At 43.6% G+C, this 25,322-nt stretch overlaps 1 protein-coding gene across 1 annotated transcript in view; it reads left to right on the top strand.

Annotated features, from left to right (window-relative positions):
• Positions 1–22,952: 22,952 nt before the first annotated feature.
• Positions 22,953–25,322, top strand: part of LOC124741117 (pneumococcal serine-rich repeat protein-like) — a 161,452-nt gene continuing 159,082 nt past the window's right edge. Inside the window, exon 1 of the mRNA XM_047248651.1 lies at positions 22,953–23,027. The gene's annotated coding sequence lies outside the window, so the exon portion shown is untranslated. The remainder of the gene's footprint in view (positions 23,028–25,322) is intronic.

Below are 25,322 nucleotides of genomic sequence, written 5' to 3'. Positions count from 1 at the left end.
GCGCCTTGTCTGGGCTGTTCCCGTGTTCTCGGCAGTGGCGGCACGTAGACACGGCCCTCAGTGAACCCCCTAAGGAAAAAGTCACATGGCGTTACGTCAGGCGACCCGGAGGTCCAAACGAACACAGCCACATCATCTTCCACCCCTACGGCCAGTCCAGCGATGCGAAAGTTCGTCGTTTAGGTAGCGACAGACATCGATGCTCCCATAAGGGGTGGCTTGTCTCGCTGGAACATGAAATTCTTGAATCCGGACTCAGTTGTGGAAACAACTACAACTGCAACATACAGAAGTAAGAGGCACTCGCCATAGTTCTTGTACAGAATAAAAACGGCGCATTCAGATTCGTCTGTGACGTTGCGCAGGAAACATTAACCCTCGGCGGACGTCGTTCAAGAGAGTCAATTCCATGAGGACTCTCAGTACGCCACACTCTCAGATTGCGCAGATAAATCTTTCCAGATAAGTGTTAATTGCTTCGTTGCCGAACATCAGCATGGGGGCGAAATGCCCATCCCCAACTGTGGCGCAAATCTGAAGGCGCCGGCCGTAACATTCAGCTTTTACTTGTTGTGTGAGATGCAGACGGTGTGGTTCCAAGTGTTGCCGCCGACGCACGGTCTTCCACACACTTTGCTGCGGTATTTAGAGTTGGCGGCTTGCGCCTGCTGTTGACGTTTTTGGATTGCGTACAAAAATCTCGTTCACCCCCCTCAACGGCTGCAGCTGCCACATTTGGTCAGATACCTCGCATCTCCCAACACACGAACAGTCTCCCGTTTCCTTGTCGGCATTTTGGCAAGGCGCTGAATTCTTAATGCCATCCAATCGTATTTGTACAAGTAATACTTCGGAAAATTTAGAATTCGGGAACCGAGTCATTCATTTATGGTATCTCTGTATTCCGCCTTCTATCTATCGTCCTTTGTTTCTACGCCGGTAACGTCACTGAGCGAATCAACTGGTGATTTCGATCCGCTTGCTGGTATTATCTAAGGCCAAGAATTATTTTGATTTTTACTCAGATCTCTTGACAAAATTGTATTTACGAATTCTTTCAATGATCTAGATAATTTCAGAACACACAATCTGCTTTCAAGGATACCTGTGACAATGTTTACAATCAAAGTACTTCTGTGTCTCTATAATTAATCACTGCAGTGCCTGATACATAATTCACAGAGTGTACTACCACTTCCGTAGTTCCTGACCACACTGTGCTTAACACTCAATGCACTACTTTAATATCAGTGCATAGACTGTGTACGTTACTGTCGGGAATCTTCCCGTAGGCAATCAACGATTACGTACGTACACTGTGAGTATATGCTTACGTTTATCGGATCCATATTACTCCTTTGTGGTACACAATTTAATTATGTACGTACATGCAACCTGCGCAATTTCGCTTCTCACTGACGTGTCCATATACAAAGATCCAGGTAGCGTTAAGAGGTTGCGTGTAAGTCTTTGAATTCCAAAATTAGATTCAGAACTACATTCTGTGCAGACTCGAGTATGTAAAACCACTGCACCAATGGCTTCATTCTTCTTCCAAAATAATGCTGAGGGATTTATATACCAGTGTTTTGTAACACGTAAATACCTAGCGTATGGAGAGCTATCAGTGTTGGTATTCAATAACTTGTAATTGACGTCTTACCGACCAATAGTCCACTTACAGTATCATTGAAGTGTGGTTCCTTTCCTTGCGTAAAATTCCGATTAAAAGTTTCGAAATGCCACAGTTGGTGATGTGACGCTCATTTAAGGGCAGTTGGACGGTCATTATAGCGCTGGCTTGTACAGATAATGTAACTAATTTTCGTTACCACTCACGAATGATTCAGTGACTCGTTTGTTTACGGTTAGAAATGCTGAATAGTTAGTCAAATATCGTGATATCAAATATTGTTCTACTGACAGTTCAATAAAATATGCCCTCGACCTTGATGCCTTCTTTCTTTTGTCTTGTACATTTTTCCAACTCCAAGCCAAGTTGATTGCCAAGTCAGAGGTGCAATTTTAGTTTCCGTATTTATCAGTTTCAAACAGCTGTTTCTTTTTCTTTTCCTATTAAGAAAATTAGTATTGCATATTTCTTTATACCTGTTGGCTGTACAGATTATTTGCTCTTTCTTTTTATTTACATAAAAAATATGCAAGCGATCATTTCCACCTAGATAGACGTAAAACATGCAAGTTGTATTTGTGGACGGTTACTCTCTAACGCGGCTAAAAGAGAATTACTATCGTCTTTGTAATCTCTGTTTCCGAGGTGTCTTTAAAAATGTTAATTTAAGTTTTTTCTATTGGACTCGAGATTAATGAGGGAAAAATTGTGTTTACTTGAAATGAAGATGAGGGAGGTGATTTTTAATTTTTATTAATGAAATCTTCATTTGAGGTTTATTATCTTTGTAGCAGTTTGTCGGCCGAGGACGAGTGGCAGCAAAGCTAAATACTCGAACCAACAACGATAGTGAATAATAATGAAGAATGCAAAAATATTCCCAGGCCCGTCCTGTGTGGCCGCGGTCCAGCAGATACCGGCACGTTCTGACACACCATGGCGGGGCGCGGATTTCTGAGCAGGAAAGCAACTGCTGGGAGAGAACCCACGACCCCTTACGTCGGTCTAGTAGTCAGGATTCAGTAGAGGACACGGCAGTCAAATACTGTCTCAACATGAGCAGAGGTCACTGAGGAGGTCTTGAAAAAAGTGTAGTAATTGGTGTGGTAGGCTCCGTTCTCACAGTATGAGATGCAATACCCACTCTGTACATGACGAATAGTACAGTGTTTCCAGTTGATGCAAAAGTTTATAAACGTGGCTTTTCTGGAACGAAATTTTTCAGACAGGACTATACAAAAGTTATACGACTTTTAACACTTTCGTGTGGTGACCTACATTGTTGACCGTACTGCAGTTACACTGAAGTGGCAGAAATTAAACTTGGTGTTTGACGCTAGACTAAGACTCAGCTTGTGGAGATGGCGTTTTGGTATAACGATATTCTTGCGTTGTTGTTTTGTAAGAAATTGCGCAGGTACATTAAGTGTTTCGTGGATTTTTTCTTTGGACCTAAGTTTCGATATAAAGGCAGCAAATGCGGCACGAAAGCGCCGATAGGGTAAAACCGGATACGGCAATTGCCTGAGCCAATGACGGTACAGGTAACGCCCTCTTATTACAAACTTTGATAAATAAGCTGTGCGAAAATGACGGTTACTGCAGATACTGCTGCCACAAAATAACCGTTGCGGCCGCCGTACTTGGCTCACCACAAGGGAGCAGACAGAAAAATTTAAGCACTTGCATGGATGCCAGAGCAGTACACAGTCAACTGAATGGCTAAAATGAATGACCAGATCATACGAATTACGCTATGTGCTGCATTCTGTGCAACACTGTAATCAAAAGAACTGTGGGAAATGCAAGCGGCGACCATTTAGAGTTAAACGGACTTGTAATGCCGGAATTGCAACTAAAGTGTTTAAGAATACGCTCTGAATCTATGAATTGCTGCTGCCTTGACGATCGTATCCGATTTGCACATACGGCGTTGTGTAGCTAATTTCTGTATCGACCAAAAAGGGGGGTGGACTGTGTAGAGCACGGTTTGCATTAAATTGCAAAGTAGGGCCTCGAGGTATTAAAGTAGGCGCTTACGATCTCAGTCTCGTGAGTGAGCGAGGCTGAGCGGTTGTAGAGTCTAGCGGCGGACGGAATTTTTTATTCGGAATGCGGCGTTCTGCGGCAGGAAGCGTTGCGTGTGCTCGCTTCTCGGAAAAAAAGAAATAAAAAGCTGCACGAGGCGCAAAGGCCACGGCTGGCGGCGGCAGTGGTGGGGGGAAGGGGGGTCACGTGACGTCAGAGCCGCCGCCCCGCCAGTTCTGGAACAGTCGCTGGAGAGGCGGCGCTCGGCTGCTGGACGGCGGCCGGCCCAGTTCTGAAGGCGCAGCCGGGCTTCCAGCAGCTTGCCGTCCGTCTCGTCGTGCCGCCCTGCGACAACACCAGAGGAAGGTGAGGCGGGCAGCTGGGCAGCTGGGCTCCGCTGGATTACTCGGAAGCGGCGGGTGTTGTTTTGCGCGCTCTTCTCTCGTCTGTCGCGTGACTCGCGACAGAGCAACGTCAAGGAACTCCTCCCGTGAAATACATTAACTTACCTTAAAAAATTAGGGTCGGTTCGACTGGTGAATAGTGTGCTACATTAGCGTGTCGAGTGTTTACTATTTTATTACTCGTTATCGCCTAGTTACAGTCGTTTAATCGCTGATAACTTGAGCGAGAATAACGCGAAACGAACGGAAAACGGCCCCACAATCAGTTGGACGGTGTTTCGATGTGCCCGTGTAGATTCCAACAGAATTCTCGTGCCACAGTTGTCGGACACGGAAACCACACGTTCCTGATTACGTCACTGCAAATAAACAAGCAGTGTTCGTAGAACCGAAGTATGCGAAAACCATGGAAGTCAGCACTTGTGCCAGAGTGAGTTTCAGTGCGACGCGGCGCCATACGCCTTTGCCTCTTGTCCAGCAGCCGTGGCTGTCTGGAACGCTGGACCTCCAGCCCCCCCGCAAGCCGAGGGCGATTGCAGGTTGCAATTTATTTTTCCGTATTTCCGTTACTTCGGCCGACTTTCAACATTTAAAATGTTGTAATGTACTGATTAAGAGGTATAATCTGACACGCAGTAAGAAAAGTATCACATAATCATCTTGCGGTGCAGCTCTTCTTGTTGTCTCCGTGCTTGCTAAGAAAATGGGATGAGAAGTTCCGCCTTATGCAAGACACCTTTTTTCTTTGTTTCACACATACATGTTTCGGCACTTTTGTGCTATCATCAGTGGGTTCTATTTCTATTTTTGACCGTAAATTTGTTCTTAGCATATTAACATTTATGTCGTTTACAGCATTATGTAAAAGTTGCATTTATAACTTAATTGGCGAAAAGTGGGTGTAATCATGAGTAACATACGTTACATGATATTATTGTCCACTTATTTTGGTAGCTGTTCTGCTTCACAATATACAAGATGTCATCTGCAAACAGCAAAACGTAATTTATTTTCTGTTTGTTATGCATTTACGAACGGAAATAAGACTGTATCGCGTTTTCTTTCCGTAACTTAAAGTTTTGAAGTTGTGGTACGTTTTCCTGTATTGTTGGCGAAGTAAATAGGCTTACTTATGTGCCTGTGTTCGCGTGGCAATGCAGTTTGTCCGATTACTCAAAACATGGGCGGAGTTTTCGCTGCCATTACGGGTTGTTGTGGCTGTGTGGCGTTCATTTGTTTCGTAGCGTGTTCTGCTGGTTGAGGCGCGCGAGCTTGAATTGCATTTGGCGTTAGTGGTGTGTGGGTTTGCGTGTCTGTGTGAGATGAGTACTGGGGCAGAGAGATAGAGAGAGAGAGAGAGAGAGAGAGAGACTGAAAGAAAGAAAAGAGAGAGGATTGTGTGTGTGTGTGTGTGTGTGTGTGTGTGTGTGTGTGTGTGTGTGTGTGTGTTACTTGTATAGTTCTTCTATTGTAGCGAAGAGGGTTTTGTTGTACAGTGATGTGTATTCATTGAGTACTTTCTTTCCTTGGGCTATTGATTTTTGGATGTGGTAGTTTTCTTCTGTAGCTAATTTTTGGTATAGGCTGCTGCCAGTTTTTAGGATGTGAAGGTCAGTTGTTGGGTGGTGGTTGTGTGCTACCAGGTGGTCTGCAAATGTTGAGTGTGTGCTGCTGCTTTTCAGTGCTCTGAGGTGTTCATTATATCTGGTTCTGAAGGTCCTACATGTTTGGCCCACATATACGGATTGACAGCAGTTGCAAGGAAGTTGGTAGATGCTGGACTGGCTGTATTTGTCAGTGTTGGTGGTATTTCTTCAGAGTCTGCTCTGTATTGTGTTGTTGCTTCTGTATGCTATGTTGAGTCCTTGTTTCTTCAGTATATTACCCACCCTGTGTGTGGCCTTGTTGTTGTAAGTCATTATGTGCCATTTGCTGCTTACTGTCTGCTGATTTGTTGTGTGATGAGTTGTGTTTGTATGTGTGTGTGTTTGATGGTTATGTGCTGTTTTTTGTATTTTCTGGTTTATTTTGTCTACTCTCTTTGCGTCATATCCATTCACCTGTGCAATTTGCTGTATCGTGTTCAGTTCTTGTGTGTAGTCATGCTTGTTCGTGGGTATTTCGTTCAGCCTGTGAAGTAAATATTTGAAGCTGGCTTCTTTGTGAGATGTAGGGTGATAGGATTGGTTATGAATAATGGTGCTGGTGAGTGTGGGTCTTCTGTAGATTGTGAATTCATGTTTGTTGTTTCTCTTGTGTATAGTGAGATCTAAGAAATTAAGTTTTTCATCTGTTTGTGTTTCTATGGTGAATTGTATTTGAGGGTGGATGCAGTTTATGTTATGTTCTTTTATGCAAGACAGTGGTTCATCTATCAAGCAAATTATGTCATCTATGTATCTGTACCAATATATTATTTTGTACTGTTTTGATATTACTATTTTGTCAAAGCGTTGTTTTTCTATGTGACTGAGGTAAATGTCAGCTAGGAGGCCACTGATTGGGGATCCCATGGGTAGTCCATCTCGTTGCGAGTGAAATCTGTCATTGAATGTGAAGTAGTTTTGTTCTGTGATGAGCCTGAGTATGGCTAATATTTCTTGTATGTTTGTTGTGGGTATGTTTCCTTGCAGTTGGAGGTTTGTTTCTATTATGTTGATGGTTTCTTCTGTTGGGGTGTGTGTGTACATTGAAATTATATCAAATTAAACCAATGTTGCTGTGTTTGGTATGTTTTTATTTCTTACTTTTTCTAAGACTTCTGTTGTCAGTGTATTTGTATATTGTCTGTAGCAGAGTGTGTGTGTGTGTGTTTGGCTAAGTGGTATTTTGGGGCTTTGGTGAAGTTTATTAATAGACATATGGGTATTCCGGGTTTGTGAACTTTTGGCAATGATTTTAGGGTGGGGCCTTGGGATTTTTCTGTATCATTTTATTAATCTGTGTTTCTGTGAAAATTGTTTCTATGTTTCTCACGGTTTTCTGTAACTTACTTTGGTATCGGTTTGTTGGGTCACTGGTTAATTCTGTGATGTTGTTGCTTTGGATGAATTCTAATCTTTTGTGAATGTATTCCTGTTTGTATGACTACTATTGAATTACCTTTGTCAGATTTTGTGATGATGGCATTTTCTTGTGTTAATTTATTCTGTAGTTTTCTGTAGGTTTTTTCTTCGGGAGTCCTAGTGTTTTCTTTTATGGTGGTTTTGTTCTCTTTGATTATGTTTCTTATTTCCTCAGCAATTAGTTCTCTTGTTAGGTTTGCATTGAATACAGGTGTGTTTAGTCTTTCTTGTTGCTTTATGATGTTTTCAGTTTCTGTTATGATATTTTCTACTCTCCTGTGTGACACCACTGTGTTAATGTTATGTTTGGGACCCTTTTCAAGTAGGCTGCTTTCTTGTTCAGATAATTTTATGTCTGTTAGATTAATCACTCTTTTGTGAAAGGTGTGTTTGTTGTATTGGTGGTGGGAATGGTGGGTGTTTGTGTGATTTAACATTTTTGTGAGTTTCTTTTGTTGGATTGTCTGTTTCCTGCCTATTATGGTATCTGTGTATGCTCTAACCCTGTACATTAGTTCATTATGTGATTAGCTAGTTCTATATGCAATCTGTATAATTCAATATTCAGAGTCAGTTCTTTGGAATACAAAGACCGGATTTCTTACTTTATTCACATGATTTCTGCCTCACGTTTTGTCTGCTGTGCTGCTGGTGGCATGTTGTTTACAGTTATTGTTATATAGTTAGGTACAATTTTATAAGCCAAACATAGTTTATTGAACTTAATGTTGAGTATGGTTTTATGAAGTCTGATGGTTGTTCTGATATTTGTTGGAGAGCTGCGATGGAAATACCTGGCTTGCTGTAGAAATAATCATCTTGTGGTGCAGTTCTTCTTGTTGTCTCTGTGATTGCTAAGAAAATGGGATGTATCACAGCTGGAAACTTGGCGTGTCTCGAGGTGACGTAACTCACAGTGCTGAAATACGTGGTCGTCATTCACCCAGTACTTCAGAATGATGGCAGTTAGCGACCCGGAACCAACTTCAGACAACATTTCAGTCACTTGAGATTATTTCCCCTAATGTCACACCACCCCACACACATACACACACCCACATAAACATGCGCGCGCACTGGGAGATTGGCATCTCGAACATTTAGTCGCGCGAGAGACTTCCTTTTGTTTAAAAAGTTGTGTCAACTAGGCACACTGTATTCACGCGTGTTTCAGAACGAGAGCACTTGCCCACCTCGAACACGCGTTAAGAATAATTTCAAACCGTTCCTAAACTCCTCTCATACGTGCGTAACGTAAGATATCACACGCGTTAACTCATTTATAAAGCAGCCAGTCGTCAGCGCTGTTTCGTGTGTCAGCATTGCGTGTCCTGTAATCGACTCGCGAACAGAACCCGTGACGTCATGCCAACATGGTTGTGGTGCTGCGTTCATTTCAGTTTGTTGTTGTTGTGGTCTTCAGTCCTGAGACTGGTTTCATGCAGCTCTCCATGCTACTCTGTGCAAGCTTCATCTCCCAGTACCTACTGCAACCTACATCCTTCTGAATCTGCTTAGTGTATTCATCTCTTGGTCTCCCTGTACGATTTTTACCCTCCACGCTGCCCTCCAATACTAAATTGGTGATACCTCGATGCCTCAGAACATGTCCTACCAACCGATCCCTTCTTCTGGTCAAGTTCTGCCACAAACTCCTCTTCTCCCCAAATCTATTCAATACCTCCTCATTAGTTATGTGATCTACCCATCTAATCTTCAGCATTCTTCTGTAGCACCACATTTCGAAAGATTCTATTCTCTTCTTGTCTAAACTATTTATCATCCACGTTTCAGTTCCATACATGACTACACTCCACACAAATACTTTGAGAAACGACTTCCTGACACTTAAAACTATACTCGATGTTAACAAATTTCTCTTCTTCAGAAACGCTCTCCTTGCCATTGCCAGTCTACATTTTATATCCTCTCTACCTCGACCATCATCAGTTATTTTGCTCCCCAGATAGAAACTCTCCTTTTCTACTTTAAGTGTGTCATTTCCTAATCTAATTCCCTCAGCATCACCCAACTTAATTCGACTACATTCCATTATCCTCGTTTTGCTTTTGTTGATGTTCATCTTTTATCCTCCTTTCAAGACACTGTCCATTCCATTCAACTGCTCTTCCAAGTCCTTTGCTGTCTGTGACAGATTTACTATGTCATTGGCGAACCTCAAAGATTTTGTTTATTCTCCATGGATTTTAATACCTACTCCGAATTTTCCTTTTGTTTCCTTTACAGCTTGCTCAATATACAGATTGAAAAACATCGGGGAGAGGCTACAACCCTGTCTCACTCCCTTCCCAACCACTGCTTCCCTTTCATGTCCCTCGACTCTTATAACTGCCATCTGATTTCTGTATAAATTGTAAATAGCATTCCGCTCCCTGTATTTTACCCCTGCCACATTTAGAATTTGAAAAAGAGTATACCAGCCAACATTGTCAAAGTCTTTCTGTAAGTCTACAAATGCTAGAAACGTAGGTTTGCCTTTTCTTAATCTAGCTTCTAAAATAAGTCGTAAGGTCAGTATTGCCTCACATGTTCCAACATTTCTACGGAATCCAAACTGATCTTCGCCGAGGTCGACTTCTACCAGTTTTTCCATTCGTCTGTAAAGAATTTGCGTTAGTATTTTGCAGCTGTGACTTATTAAACTGATAGTTCGGTAATTTTCACATCTGTCAACAGCTGCTTTCTTTGGAATTGGAATTATTATATTCTTCTTGAAGTCTGAGGGTATTTCGCCTGGCTCGTACATCTTGCTCACCAGATGGTAGAGTTTTGTCAGGACTTGCTCTCCCATGGCCGTCAATAGTTCTAGTGGAATGTTGTCTACACTCCCGGGGCCTTGTTTCGACTTGGGTCTTTCAGTGCTCTGTCAGACTCTTCACGCAGTATTGTATCTCCCATTTCGTCTTCATCTACATTCTCTTCTATTTACAGAATATTGTCCTTAAGTACGTATAGACCCTCTAATACTCCTTCTACCTTTCGGTATCCCCTTCTTTGCTTAGAACTGGGTTTCCATCTGAGTTCTTGATGTTCATACAAGCGGTTTTCTTTTCTCCAGAGGTCTCTTTAACTGTCCTGTAGGCAGTATCTATCTTACCCCTCGTGAGATAAGCCTCTAAATCCTTACATTTGTCCTCTAGCCATCCCTGCTTAGCCATTTTGCACTTCCTGTCGGTCTCAAAACGATCTCATTTTTGAGGCATTTGTATTCCTTTTTGCCTGCTTCATTTACTGCATTTTATATTTTCTCCTTTCATGAATTAAATTCAATATTTCTTCTGTTACCCAAGGATTTCTACTAACCCTCGTCTTTTTACCTGCTTGGTCCTCTGCTGCCTTCACTACTTCATCCCTCAGAGCTACCCATTCTTCTTCTACTGTATATCTTTCCCCCATTCCTGTCAATTGTTCCCTTATGCTCTCCCTGAAACTCTGTACAACGTCTGGTTCTTTCAGTTTATCCAGGTCCCATCTCCTTAAATTCCCCCCTTTTTGCAGTTTCTTCAGTTTTTAATCTACAGTTCATAACCAATAGCTTACGATCAGAGTCCACATCTGCTCCTGGAAGTGTCTTACAATTTAAAACCTGGGTTCTAAGTCTTACCATTATATAATCTATCTGATACCTTCTAGTATCTCCAGGATTCTTCTATGTGTACAACCTGATTCATTTCAGTATTTTCACAATTTTATGGAACTAAGGCTGTGGTGAGCGAGAGACCTGCTGCGCTCCCCTGCACCTCGGTTAGACTTGAGGCGAAGGCTGGATTAGCAGCAGGCGGATTCTCGAAGTGTTGTCGTGATGTTTTGCTCCGTGAAATCAAATATTGCATACTTCTCTTTTCATCTGTGACGTCACGTCTCCTGCTTTGAGATTAGCTGATGAAAGGGAAGCTATCAGACACAAGACTTTTTTTTTCGTACTATGCAACGCTGCAGTGCTTTGTTTTGGCTGTTCTTGTGTTAAAATTTGCGTGAGAAATCCATGGCGTGCTGACAAAGCAAAGCACAAGGGATATCTCCGAAACGCCTCGAGTTCTGTGTGGCTTTTTGTGCAAAAAATTTGCCGCAATCGTGCTTCGGCGTTAATAGCATCCTTTGTTACGAAAGAATGGGCGACTGTGACGCTGTCACTTACAAACTTCTTTACTTGAGGTTCAAATGACACGATTAAAGAGCAGTGTAAATTTTCACGTCCAGCCTACAACGACGGTAGAATTTTGTCATTTCCAGTGCAATAGCGGCAAGATTAGGCGTAGACTACTCGGTTATTAGTTTTCCTGAAGAGACTGAATGGCGTCAGAATTAAAACATTTGCGCACATATTTGCTACATATGTTCGATAGAAATCTATAGCAAATTTCAGTTTTTTTAGCCCTCTAAGGCTTAACCGTTGATGGTCAGTCACTGTTTTGGGAACATGGGCAGCCGCTGACATTACATATCTTGAGACTTACGCAAGACAAAAAGTAATGAAAACGACCCGTTTTGAAGAGTTCAGAAATGTTGTGTATAAGTTAAACTGCATATCGTCGTAATACGCAAGTGAGAGTAACAGAAGTATTAAATACGAAATTATAGCTTCGCAAACAGGTAGGTAAACCCAGCGACTGCCCAGTCTGCTCCCCACATCCAATCGTGGCAATATTCAGAACACGGTACCTCTACTTCAGCAGAAGCGCCTTCCTCCGGGTTTTGTGCGTAAAACGTGCTTGGTGCTGCGTAGAGCTGGCCGCATCTTCGTCGTAAGTAGTTACAGAGAACACAGCAGGCAGGCGCCGCATTCTGCATATTTTCTGTATCGATTTTTAAAGGACTGGAATGTGGAAGAGAGAGTCGGAAACACGTTCTCCACAGTTCTTAGACAACGGGATTGGGGATAATAGCAAACCACCTTCTCAGAATTTAGTACCTTGAGACTATAGGGATCAATAAAATCGTGCCTTACGCAGAAGGCATCTCTCCTGCAAAAACATACGGCAGTTTGTGACCTGTGACACAAGATTCACACGGTATTCTTAACTTACTTTTCTTCGGTTTGTTGCAAAATACTGTTTCGCACAACGCCACCATCAGGTATCCCGTCATTGGTTCCAAAGCCTCCATAGTGAACTCGTAATTTGCGTTCACTGTTGCAAGCAGCACCATGTTACAGTAGCTATTGTAGTTACCACTCTCCAGGAGCAGGGAGGATAAACGCGCACGTGTTCGCCGTCGATACGATCAAGACATTTGGGAACTGTTATGCATTGTAAATCCATCCCTCTTGAGACCTTGGGAACTGTAACATAGGAAGGAAAAACACAGCTACATATAACGTCAACTTTTTTAAATTTACAACCTACCTCCATGTGTTCATTTATCAAAGCATAGAAAATTGCGGCACAAGTATCTGGCATAATTTTCGAGAGACCCAGTTGTGAAATAGCAACACTATGCTGCAGATGACGGTATGTAGGGCCAGTAGCTAAGTACCTTAATGTTGGTGCTGATTTCTCATGCGGTGCCGCAGCTCTCCCCATATGTGTCTCCTGTCTTTGTAGTAAAGGGCTCATGAAGGGGAAGCAAGTGCTGGTAAGTTTCTCCATCCATTCTTAGGTAATTGTCGAAATCACCACACTCTAAAACTGGCAACCTTCCTAGGTGGGAGACTCTCCTCTCTTCTTTGCAGCCATTTCTTCGTCGAAAATTTTGGTGTCCTTCTCCTCTTCTTGCTCAAGAAGCCGTATAGTTTCAGAACCGGAACTGCGCACAGCGACAGCCAAACGACGTCGTCGTCCACCCTGCCCCGTTCCACACAGCAGACTGACAGTCGGTGCGCGAGCACCCGCGGTCGAGCGTTTCTGCCACCGAAAATCCGCGCGTTTTCTGCCGGGAGAAAGTGTCCTGTGGAACAGCGCTTCGTACGAACAATTTACCCGCGGCGGGAAATGCGCGCACTCCCGCCTACGCCCTGACAGCTTCCCCCCCCCCCCCCCCCCCCCCGACAAACCGCGCATTTTCCCCCGCGGTAAAACGCCGTGTCGCATAGCGCCGACGGCCGGGAAACTGCCCGGGACGCTGAGCGCAGAGACGTGCTGGGGGCGGGAGGGAGGGAGGGAGTGGGACCCGCTCCACGCCCTCAGGAGTGGAGCGACGGCAGTCGGGCTGGCAGAGGCCGAACCACGCAGTGGGGTGGCGAGTGCCAGTTTCTTCAGCTCTTCCAGGCGAATTGCGCTGCTGAACTCACGGATAGTAATATTCCCGTGTCACGACAGGGTGGCGAGCGAGAATATTACCGGATCGCTGCTCAATGGCTGTTTCTGAGACACTCGCCATTGGCCAATCTCTATTCTCAGAGCGCGTGTGTCCGTGACGTCCACAAATGCGCCAATACTTTGTCAGTTGATTTTGATTCATATATTCTGTTAGGAAAACATTATCTCGTCTCTTCTTCATTAGCGTTCGTATATAAGCAACTTACTTTCTGGAGTTGAGGTTTAAGAGTGCCGTTGGCGGCTGCTCCACACGTGGTACACCTTCGGTCGTACAGGGCGGCGCGAGGCGCACACAGACTGTTCCTGCAGCGTCGTGGCGTATCCCCAGTCCAGACCAAATGCTGCCGAAGCTGCCGACACAGGCTGCTTGTAACACTGCAACCGGTTGTACGTAGCGTGTGCAATCAGATACCAAATTTGGTATATTACGTACTATGCCCCAAAAGAGCAAATAGTCCTGTCCCAGAAAAGCCACGTATAACACTTCTGTCAAATACAGCTACTGTTATACCATAACCTCAAAACTGCAGGCAGTTCGTATAATGAAATTATTTTTATTCAAGCAATTATAGTATAAAGAAGCAGAGCAGTGTTACCTTCTGACAGGAAATTTGTTATGTTGACCGTGTTGTACCTAACGGAGGTGGTTTATCGGAAGTGAAACACAAAATTACGTAAATATTTAAACAGCAACAAACAATATCTTACCGATCTACACTGTTCAAAGAATAAAGAAAACGGTCGCTAGCCTAATTAGGCAAGAGAATGATTGACATTCTTGTTCAACAAAATAGGTGCGAGTAACTTCACCGGACAAACACAACCTATACTTTGCCACACGCGAGTGCAATGAACCCTGGCACCTGAATACAGCATGTTCACGTTAAGGCTGGAGCTACCAAATCAGAACAAACTATTTGCATAAATATAACAGATAACAAAACACACTATTACCTTGAAGACTTGGTCAAATTGAATGCTCTCAATATCGTTACTACTAATATTCACTGTAGATTCGTAAATTGGACACAGATTTAATATTACTTTTCAAACAAATTCCTATCTGACATGAAATATGGATATGGTCCACAGCAAATTTAGTTACTGTGCATAGATTAAGTCTTTCGCTACTAAGCACCTTTCTACTTAAATTAAAAATTAAATGGAATTAACTAACAGATTACTCCTCACTGTCTTTTGCATAAAGAAATGATTGTTTTCATAGATGGTGGTCTTTCTATGAATCGTTATCTAGCATGAGCACAATAAACTGTTGCTCCTGTTACACCATTAATGGTCACTTTTAATACACAAGAGGAACCCAATATTGTACACAATTTCACTTGAATAGCAATAGTAGTAGAAACTTGCTATAATTAACTTTGTGCATTTGAACTACTTTGAGTGGAGACGGGCCCTTAATCATGACCACTGTAGCAGAGCATACTAAACACAATTTCAATACACTAAAGAAACAAGGCCTTAACATGTATGAACATGTAACCTTCAATAGTATTAGTTCTCAACTCTTACTGCACTACAACACAACTTGATGTGGTTATAAGACAATAGCTCGCCTTCGGTTGATTTTCAACAGACTGCACTGTCATCATTTACTAAGCAAACTTCATAAGCCTCAGTTTTGAGGACTTTCACTTTAGAAGTTGGCAATAAAATTTTAATAAGCACTTTTAATAGAGAAATTATTTTCAGCAAGCATTATTTACTATATTACTCAGTTCTGCTCAAACACTGAGCTTTAATGTTCTTTCAATAAAGACACTCGGTAATCACTTTAGCATGGGAAGGACCCTAAGAGGTTGTGTGACTAAGGATAAAAAAATCAAGGTAGGTATAAGAGTTCGAGTATGTTACCTTGTATTTGTCCACACTAAAACATCCAATGAGCTGATCCTTCACCATACACTTCTACTATTCCTTGGTTCCTTTTCAGTGGCTGCGCAATGTGGTGGCGATTGCATGTAGGTAAGTGGATTTGCAGGTAGAATTGCTGGACTCTGTCATTTCTTGGTGGCGATGATAGATATCAATTCAAGAATAGTTCCAGCTCTTTATCCATCCATCCGAGGCATTGGAAAGCGCCACGGAAAGCCTCTCTCGGTACCAGCACAATACACAACTTTTACGTGAGCAGTTGACAGTTTGGTAGCTCGACCCCGACTGACTCTTGGTTCCACCTTTCTGTCCATGCCCACCACGTTTAGCGCGTGCTACGAAGTTCCGTTCCCGAGGGGAACCACAACACCTTTTACATATGAAATAACTTAAGAACCCTAAGTGAAGCTCAGCAGTTTACATAACAGCAAACAAACGTTAAAAAAAACAGAACATTAGCATATATTGACATTTCTACAAAAAATTATTTAAACAAAATTACAATTATGTACATTAAGTTTTGTCTCCCTCCGAATGAGACAAAGAATTTAAATGATAGATACACTAATTGCATAGAATCAAACCATGACATCAGAGTTTTTACAAAGAAAGGACTATACAATTTTTTCATCGATTCAATCAAACATCATTTACAGAAACTCAACGATGTGACATTAAATAAAACAAAAGGCAAAATGAATCAGTAGAGCGTTAGAGCTATGGTGTTACATGCTGCATATCGGCGGGCACATTTGTCTGTACGACCTGAAGCCCGTCTTGTTCTCTCTAGTGTGTTAACTTTATTCACAAAAACGTGATACCTCTTTTCGGTAGTTATATGCAGACATCAGTTTAAATACGTACAAGCAGACGAATTTCAAAATTATCGACATGTGCTGTGTTTTACCTATAAGGAAGACGCAGTTTTCACATCGTTTAAGTGATATCAGAAGACATCAATGTGTACGACACTGCCCTGCTAGCGTCATTCACGAGTGCAGTTTGCTACTGAGCTCGGAATGGAAATGAAAGAAAATTACAGGTTGCCTTAGAAACGTCATTCTGTGCAAGAAATGAGAGTTGAAACTACCGCTCGCGGAGCAGACAGCGTAATTTCGAAGTAGAGACAAATCGTTATCAAAGTATAAGTGGGCCACGTCACAGATGTATGCGCGTATTCGCGCCCTGACAAGACTGCTGTGGGAAATCTTAACCCAATAGTCTCCGTCTCCGTCAATGCACGATAGTTCCAACTGCATATTCCAGTGTATTCAGCTAGATCCTTAATCGAGCTAAAGTAACGCCTAGATATTCTGAAACAAATAGAACTCGATGGTTACAATGGCTGTGTCAATACCATCTCTGTATCACATTACACTGCCTCGGGAGATGCATACACTGTCGTCTCACAATTACAGCTGCGTAAATAAAGCGAAATGGATTCGCATTTCACGAATCTGGATTTACGTGCGCCGTTTGTGGCACATGGAAGTTTGTGCGGGATTCGGGTTCGAGTCCCGCTCCGGCAAAACGTTTCATGTTTCGCAAATAGCGGACGTCAATTCGGATTCGCGAAATGGGAATAAATTTCACAATAAATGTAAAACTCTTTCCAAGCTAGATGAACCACAGATCGGTGGTAACGTTTCTACTGAGGTTATGTTTCTCACACGCAAACAGATTGTCTATCGGAAAAACATCACAAATTGCAATTTTGTAAGTTTTTTTAGTGTGTCAGATGTGACGCTTGCACATCTTCCGTATAAAGGAGGTAACAGAATGAACCGTGAACGCTGCGGGGTTGCGTGTACTGTTGTAAAACTTGCTGACATTTTAATTTTGTGACGCACGACAGATGAAGCTTGCGTATCTGGACATGTTTAAAGTTGTGTCGTAAGGCGTGGGCGGCTAGCTCAGCTGGCAAAAGTGAAGGTTCAGCGCTGGAAGCCTCTTTCGGGGCACAAACGACACAACAGCCAGAATACTCGGGTGCGGCTGGCGTCCTGTTGTTGACAGACAGGCGCGGAAGTAAACACTGTGTCTGCAAGCCTGGACACTGGGGAGACACACAGCCGCCGGGAGAGAGCGGTCTGCTGCCAGGGAGCGGCCGTCCGCCAGTGGAGACATCTGCGTCCGCTGCGGCCAGCCCGGGCTCCACAGAGGCCGGGACTTCCCCGAGCAGCAGACGCAATGCGGCCACACCCGCGGAAAAGTACTGGCAGTAGTGGGTGAAGGAGCGGGGGGGGGGAGGGGGGGAAGGGGAATGTGCGGCAGAGAAGGCGGCGCGCCGGCAGAGCGCAGAAAGGCCCTGGTGCTGATAGTATCCTCCACCACACACCGTAAAGCGGCTGGAAGTAGGTTACTTTCTCCTTTTGGATCACACCCCAGCTGTGCCGTGGGATTAGAATTTTCTCAGGTACTTGGCAAAGTGAGTTATGACATGAAAGTTGTATGCTTTGGGTTTTCCGCAATTTTGTGATTAAACTGCCCTTAATCCACTCACTCGGCTCGTACTGCTTCAGAGCGCAATTTCGAATTATTTTACACCTTGTCCATAATTCCTTCACGTCCATCACATCGAATTTAAATGATGGCTATTCATTGTCTTAAGATACTAATACCTGCTTATCTACTATATCCATCATAGATATTCTCCTAGGCTTCGTGAAGCATGTATTAACTTCAGTAACCATCGTCCCTACGTTGAAATAGAGATCATCAATTCCTGTCCATATAGTTACAATATCTATAAAGTCAGGTCACTTTGTAGTTTCATCGTCTAAAACATTCCCAATGTGTGTGGGTTCCCGAAATAGCGGCTCAAGACAGTTCTCAGAAAAAGCGCAGTTGCACTTTCTCTTGCGATTCCACTTGGTTTTCTATCACATGGTCGCATCTTTCGAGATCTGCTATTTTGACGTTTGTGCGATTATTAAAGGTGGAACTACGGACCCATATTCGTCAGTGAAACAGTGTTGGGAAAAGACGTTTAGTATTTGGGGCTTTTCTCTGTAATCCAAGTTTTTGAGGTTTTCTGAGGAATTGGAAGAGAAGTTAAACTTAATGGACAGTGTCGTGGAAGGAAGATACAAGATCAACAAGGCGATTCTGACGAAATTAGATTAGGGAAAGAGACGCTAAAAGTAGTAGGTGACCTTTGCTAGTTATGCTTAACTGACGGTAGACAAAGTAGAAAAGATATGAAATGCACACTGGTAAGGGCGAGAAAAGCGTTTCCGAAGAAGAGAAATGTTTAAAATTCGAATATAAATTTAAATATTAAGAAGTCTTTTCTGACAGTATTAGTGTGTAGCCTTTTCTGGAAGTGAAATGTCGACGATAAAAAGTTCAGACAGGAAAGGAACAAAGGTTTTAGATTGCAGTGCTACAGAAGAATGCACAAGAATTGATGTGTAGATCACGTAAGTAATGAGATATTGAATAGAATTGCCGCGCAAAGAAATTTGTGACACAACCTGACTAGAAGAAGGCATCAGTTGACAGGACACATTCTCAGACAGCAAGGGATCCCCAATTTAGTAGTGGAGGGAAGTGTAAAACAGGGGGGGTTGGGGTGGACAGATGGTTTCGACCTATTTATTCGCTTAAAGTGGGACTAAAACTTCCTGTTACCAGTACATCCTGTGAAGTTGGTAGAGAGGATTTGACTTCTAAATTAGTTGGATGCTGCACATAAGGCTCTCCTTACTCTAATTTAGTTCTGCTGTGGGGTTTTGGCCGCGCGTAGTCTTGCAGTGGAGCTGTGTCTGCCTCTTAACGCTGGTGCGGAACCACGGCGGGTGTCGGCCCTCCTCCCTCACCACTCTGGCCGGCGCAGCCGTGCCGGAAGCGTGTCGCACAGTACTGCTGAACTCTGCCCACTGGAGCTCAAGACAGCCGCTGGTGATATTTTCATGCTGAGCCCCCACATAACCTGCCTGCCTCTGTATGTGTATTTACAGCCGTACTGAGTGATGCTGAAAGATACAGTTACCAGTTTGATCTCTTGCTTCAGACGTTGTTGTGGAACACAACAGTGCAGTGATACTTTAGAGGTGATTAATTTTCTACTTGTTGAATATTCTACTTTGGTAAAGTAAATAGTCAGCATCAAGGCTCGTCCGATGGACCCCGTACAACCACCCACACGAAGAAACATGCGTAGCTAAAGACAGGAAAGTCGCACGGGTCACACCAATACTCAAGAAAGGAAATGGGAGTAATGCGATGAAAGACAGCCTCGTATCACTGGAATCAATCTGCAGAATAATTTCGGAATATATACCTTGTTCGAAAATGAGTTACCTCAAAGAAAGCGATTTGTTTATAAATAAATAAATCTTCTGCTACCAGTCACGATTTTTCTTTATTTTACTATTCGCACGACGCGTTTCGAGAAATAATTCCCATTTTCAAGTGCGTTTTTTATGTGTGTTAAGCCATTTCTTTTGATGTTGTCAGTGTGTGTGAGTCTGCTTCATTTTGTTGACTTTTACTGTAATACATAAGAAACGCGATTTTTAGTTGGGTATCAATTCTTTCTGTGAGGTTAGTGGCTAAAGTTTGAGAACAATTTGTACTTACAGTTTTCTAATGGTCCATTGTGTAGAGTCTCACACACACTTATCATACACAACTTGTGCACTTTACACATCGAAAATATCTTATATAAACAAAACAGTTACAAATACCTTCTTACAGGTAGTTCACAGAGATAACATTATAGGTCTTCCACAGATTATGATATGCTTTTGTACAGAGGTTATTTACAGTCGCAGGCTTTCAAAAACCGTTTATAATGGATCAAATCAAAGAAAGCGATTTGTTCAGAAAAAATTTCTTGTAAAGCACAACTAGCTCTTTTTTCACACCAAATAATGAGCGTTGTCGACAGAGAAGCTCAAATCTATTCCGTATTTATGAATTTCGAGAAGGCTCATGACAGCGGTCCTCACATGCAACTTGTAATCGAACTGCGTGTCGCCGGCCGCTGTGGCCGATCGGTTCTAGGCACTTCAGTCCGGAACCGCGTTGCTGCTACGGTCGCAGGTTCGAATCCTGCATCGGGCACGGATGTGTGTGATGGCCTTAGGTTAGTTAGGTTTAAGTAGTTCTAAGTCTAGGGCACTGATGACCTCCGATGTTAAGTCCCATAGTGCTTAGAGGCATTTGAACCATTTGAAACGGCGTGTCCAGGGAGTGCCTTCCCAGTTGTGCGACTGGATTCGTCATTTCCTCGCAGAAAGGTCGCAGTTCGTAGCCATTCGAGGAAAGTCATCGAGTAAAACAGGAGGTGCATCTATGGTGCTCCGAGGAAGTGTTGAAGGTCCTCTGCCGTTCCTGACGTACGCAATTGCTTTACTAGATAATCTGAGCAGCCATTTTAGACTGTATAAAATTATGACATTTAGCGTCTGGTAAGATCAACAGAACATCGAAACCAAATGCAAAATGATTTGGAGACGGTAACTTGTTTGTACGAATACTGGCAACTGATCCTACATAATGATGTGTTAAGCTATATGCAAAACCGACTGAAATTACCATTACGGACAACTTAAATTTGAAAGAACACACAGAATATCTTGTTGTGAAGGCGAACCAAAGAGCGCATTTTATTGGCAGAACACTCAGTAGATACAATAGAGCTACTGGAGAGACGGCCGACACCACGCTACTAAATTGGTGATCCCTTGACGTCTCCTCGTTCGGAATGTTTGCTGTGGAGAAGGGATGCTTACCAGATGCGATTGACTGAGAACATCGAAAAAGTCCAAAGGAGGACAGTTTGTTTTGTTTTATCACTAAGTAGGGGAGAAAGTGCCACGGATATGACACGCGAGTTGCGATGACAATAAGTGAAAGGCCATTTCGTCGGGGCGAGATCTTTTCACGAAATTTAGTCACCAGTTTTGTCCTGCCAATACCAGAATACTTCGCTGCGTAGAGTGAAATGACCATCGCAATAAAACAAGAGAATTAAAGTGGTCGTGGAACATCTTGAAGTGTGCATTTTTCTCGCGCGCTCTTGGGAAAGTATAACGGGAAATAATTAGTCGCAGGGTAATTCGATGAACCTTCTGCCAGGCTCTTAAGAGTGAATCGCGCCGTAATCATGTACACGGTGAAAATGTTGTATGGCATAAATTATATGAATTATTCATCTGGAAAACTTTGTTGCATATTGCATGGTGAAATGTAAGTAAGTTCTTGATGCGTAATTGAACGAGAAGCGTATCTATATTTTAGGGGTATCTTCGATGTACATCACCTACGGAAGTACGCAGTCTTACCTGTCGTCTCAGAATTAATTGGGGTGAAAGTCTGTCTACTTGATATGAGAATAAGGAGCTGATTTTTTATGTTTTTATTAATCAAATTTTTATTTGATGTTTATTATCTTTATAGCAGTTTATCGTCGGCCGAGAACGAGTGGCAGCAAAGCTAAATACTCGAACCAACAACGATAGTGAATAATAATAAAAAATGCAAAAATAATTCCCAGGTCCGTCCTGTGTGGCCGCGGTCCAGCAGATACCGGCACGTTCTGACACACCACGGCGGGGCGCGGATTTCTGAGCAGGAAAGCAACTGCTGGGAGAGAACCCACGACCCCTTACGTCGGTCCAGTAGTCAGGACTCTGTAGAGGACACGGCAGTCAAATACTGTCTCAACACGAGCAGAGGTCACTGGGAAGGTCTTGAAAAAAGTGTAGTAATTGGTGTGGTAGGGTCTGTTGTCACAGTATGAGATGCAATACCCACTCTTTACATGACGAATAGTACAGTGTTTCTGGAACGAAATTTTTCAGAAGGACTTAACAAAACTACTACGGCTTTAACACTTTCGTGTGGTGACCTACATTGTTGACCATACTGCAGTTAGACTGAAGTGGCAGAAATTAAACTTAGTGTTTGACGCTAGACTAAGACTCAGCTTGTTGGAGATGGCGTTTTCGTATAACGATATTCTTGCGTTGTTGTTTTGTAAGAAATTGCGCAGGTATATTGAGTGTTTGGTGGATTTTTTTCTTTGGACCTAAGTTTCGATATAAAGGCAGTAAATGCGGCACCAAAGCGCCGATAGTGTAAAACGTAATACGGCGACTGCTCAGTGTGTTCTGCCTCAGCCAGTCACAGCACAGATGACACCCTCTTATTACTAACTGTTAAAAATTACTACCGCTTACTGCAAAAACTGCTGCTGCAAAATAAACATTTCGACCATCGTACTTGGCGCAGTACATAGGAGCAGACAGAAAATTTTAAGCTCTTGCATGGACACCAGGGCAGCAGGCAGTCAACTGAATCGCTAAGATGAATGGCCAGATCATGCGAATTAATTACGTTATGTACTTGTGACCTATGAGCTTCTCGGTTAAGACTGAAATCAAAATAACTACGGAAAATACAGGCGATGACGTAGGGAGAAGCGAGCGACGGAGTTGTTTTTTCGTTAGGCAGCGTTCTGTCGCAGTAAGCGTTGCGTGTGCTTGCCAGCAATGAAACGCTGCACGAAGCGCCAAGGTCGTGGCTTGCGGCTTTCGTTGCTGGCGGCGGAGTGGGTCACGTGACCTGAGAGCCGCTGCCCCGGCCCGGCCCGCCGGTTGTGGGACAGCGAGGCGGCGCTCAGTCGCTTTCCCACGGCAGGGCGGGCGAGTGTGCGTGTGGGCGCAGCAGCAGGCGGGGACGACGCGCAATCGCCCCGTGCTGTCTGAAGAGGGTAAGATTTGTTTGCAAAAAATGTTGCAACTATTGCCGGTACTAGTAGTTGAATTCAGTATAAAGAGCGGCAAAGTACAGATGCTGTTATAATTGATAGTATGTACTCAGTTTAATCTCAGAACAAACAAATTTTTTCGTTGTAGTGATCTGAAAAGGCAGCAACATGCATTTCACAACTCATTTAGGTAGAATAAACTCAGCTTGCTACTAAGTGACAGAACAGAAATGAAAGAAAATTACTTGTTCCCTCAGACACGGCCCCTCGCGAAACAAATTTTATTGCACGCAACTTGCTGGCAGATTAAAACTGTGTGCCGGTCCGAGAGTCCAGAACTCGGGTCATTTGCCTTTCGCGGGCAAGTGCTCTGCTGCGGAAGTAGAGCTATGAGGAGGTGTTTTGAGTTGTGCTTCGGCAGCTCAGGTAAGCCGGCACGGTAGCTCAGCGTGTTCGGTCAGAGAGGTGTTTGGCCTCTGCAATAAAAAAAACTGAGCCCAAGGATCAACAAACGAACCAGACCGGATGTCATGTGACGTCCGCAACGCACAAAAAAACAAAAAAAAAAGTGGTAGAGCACTTGCTCGCGAGAGGCAAAGGTCGGGAGTTCGAGCCTCGGTCGGGCACCCAATTTTAATCTTCCAAGAAGTTCAATATCAGTGCACACTCCGCTGCAGAGCGAAAACTTCGCTCTGGAAATTTTATTCCATGTTTAGAAGTGAAACTGTGACTGAAAGTATTATGGTGAAGTAAGTAGGATACTTCGGACTCCGTCTTGACTAAATAAATTCGTTTATATCGACAAGCCTACATCAAACTAGAAATGGCCCACGTCGTCTGTACAAGCCTCTTACAAATAGTTACGTAGGTGAACCTATTTCGTTAAATAAGGCGCCTCAAACGACTTCTGGAGGCAACGAAAATTTTATTCTCAGTATTTCGCGCTGTTATCGCGCGAATTTAAAAGCTCTGTCGTAAACTGCTCGCTAAGAGGTACAAACTTGTGTTCAAAGCCCTCTTACAGCGAGAGAAGTATTACGCTGAACGAGACAGATACGGAGATTGCCATCGCATCTCGTGGAGCGCAAATAACCCACGATACGTTCATCCATTGTCTGGGAATGACAGCACTTGGCAACTTGCAACAAAGTTTGAACATTATCTCAAACCTTCTCAAAAGTTTCTCTCGCTTCCATGCATAACGTCAAATATTCGAGACAGTGGCGCATTTGTAAAGTAATAGATTACACGTGTAGTATAAGTGCGAGTTGTAGTCTTGACAGAATCGGGCGTGGGGTGGGGTTTATACTGGTTGTGACTTGTGACACCTCTGCACTGTACCTCATGCCGCTGTAGGACTTTCAGCAAACTTGCAAGTCTAACACCTAAGTCTGTATGTACGTGCCGGCAAGCCGCGTGGCAGTGTGTGGCAGAGGGTACTCTGGTACCACTGACTGCTTCCATCCGCCTTGGCAATTATGCAGATGAGAGTATACCGGTACGTGGCTGGCGTCATCGTCGGTAAGCCCGTCTGTAGGCTGCAGTTTCTCGAATTTTCTCATTTCACTGCAGGCCTGAAAGCGTCGAGGAGACACGCTTGCACTGCGGCACTGCGGTTTGTCGGCAGGAAGCGGGCGTCCGCGCGGTGGGTGCAGATAAGTGCGTGTCGCCAGTTCAGGGTCGGCAGCGGCCGGAGGTGACGTCACGCGGCCACGCTGGTGATAGTCGGCGGGGGTGGGCGGGAAGCCAGCGAGGCGCAGAGTAGAATGGCCTCGGTGCACGAAATACCTCCACCACACACCGCAAAGTGGCCCTAGGTTTGAAGATGCAGGTGGTAACTCATTCCTGCTACATTATGCATCGCAATACTAGTTTTTAGTACTTCATGTTTAGATTTGATTGCTACGGTTAAGGGGCGATGTAACGAATGAACAATTATGCAGATGAGAGTATACCGGTACATTCGTAACAGGAAACATTGGGACCACTTAAAATTTACGGTTTACGGGTGGAACAACAGTTTCCTTCAGATCGTATAAATAATATAATTGTTCACATGCTGGCGTACTTTGACAACACAAATTGTACAGTTTTGTGGTGAATGTGGTTCGTCGATTGGCGGTCAGCGTCCTCTTTCCTGTTCCACGCTCCCGCAGTTCGTTCCTGCCGTCACTGAGTTCACGACACTCCCACCAGAGTCCCGCTGGTGCCAGCCCACCCGTTGCTGAGGAAGGGCTGTCTTAAGCCTAGACGCAGACTGAGGCGCGACACGACACTACAGCACGAATCACGCGTGGC

The sequence above is a fragment of the Schistocerca piceifrons genome, unplaced genomic scaffold, assembly GCF_021461385.2.
Source record: "Schistocerca piceifrons isolate TAMUIC-IGC-003096 unplaced genomic scaffold, iqSchPice1.1 HiC_scaffold_1870, whole genome shotgun sequence".
Classification (NCBI taxonomy): domain Eukaryota; kingdom Metazoa; phylum Arthropoda; class Insecta; order Orthoptera; family Acrididae; genus Schistocerca; species Schistocerca piceifrons.
Note: the sequence above shows the minus strand (reverse complement) of the source record. Positions and strands in the feature narration are given on the sequence as shown.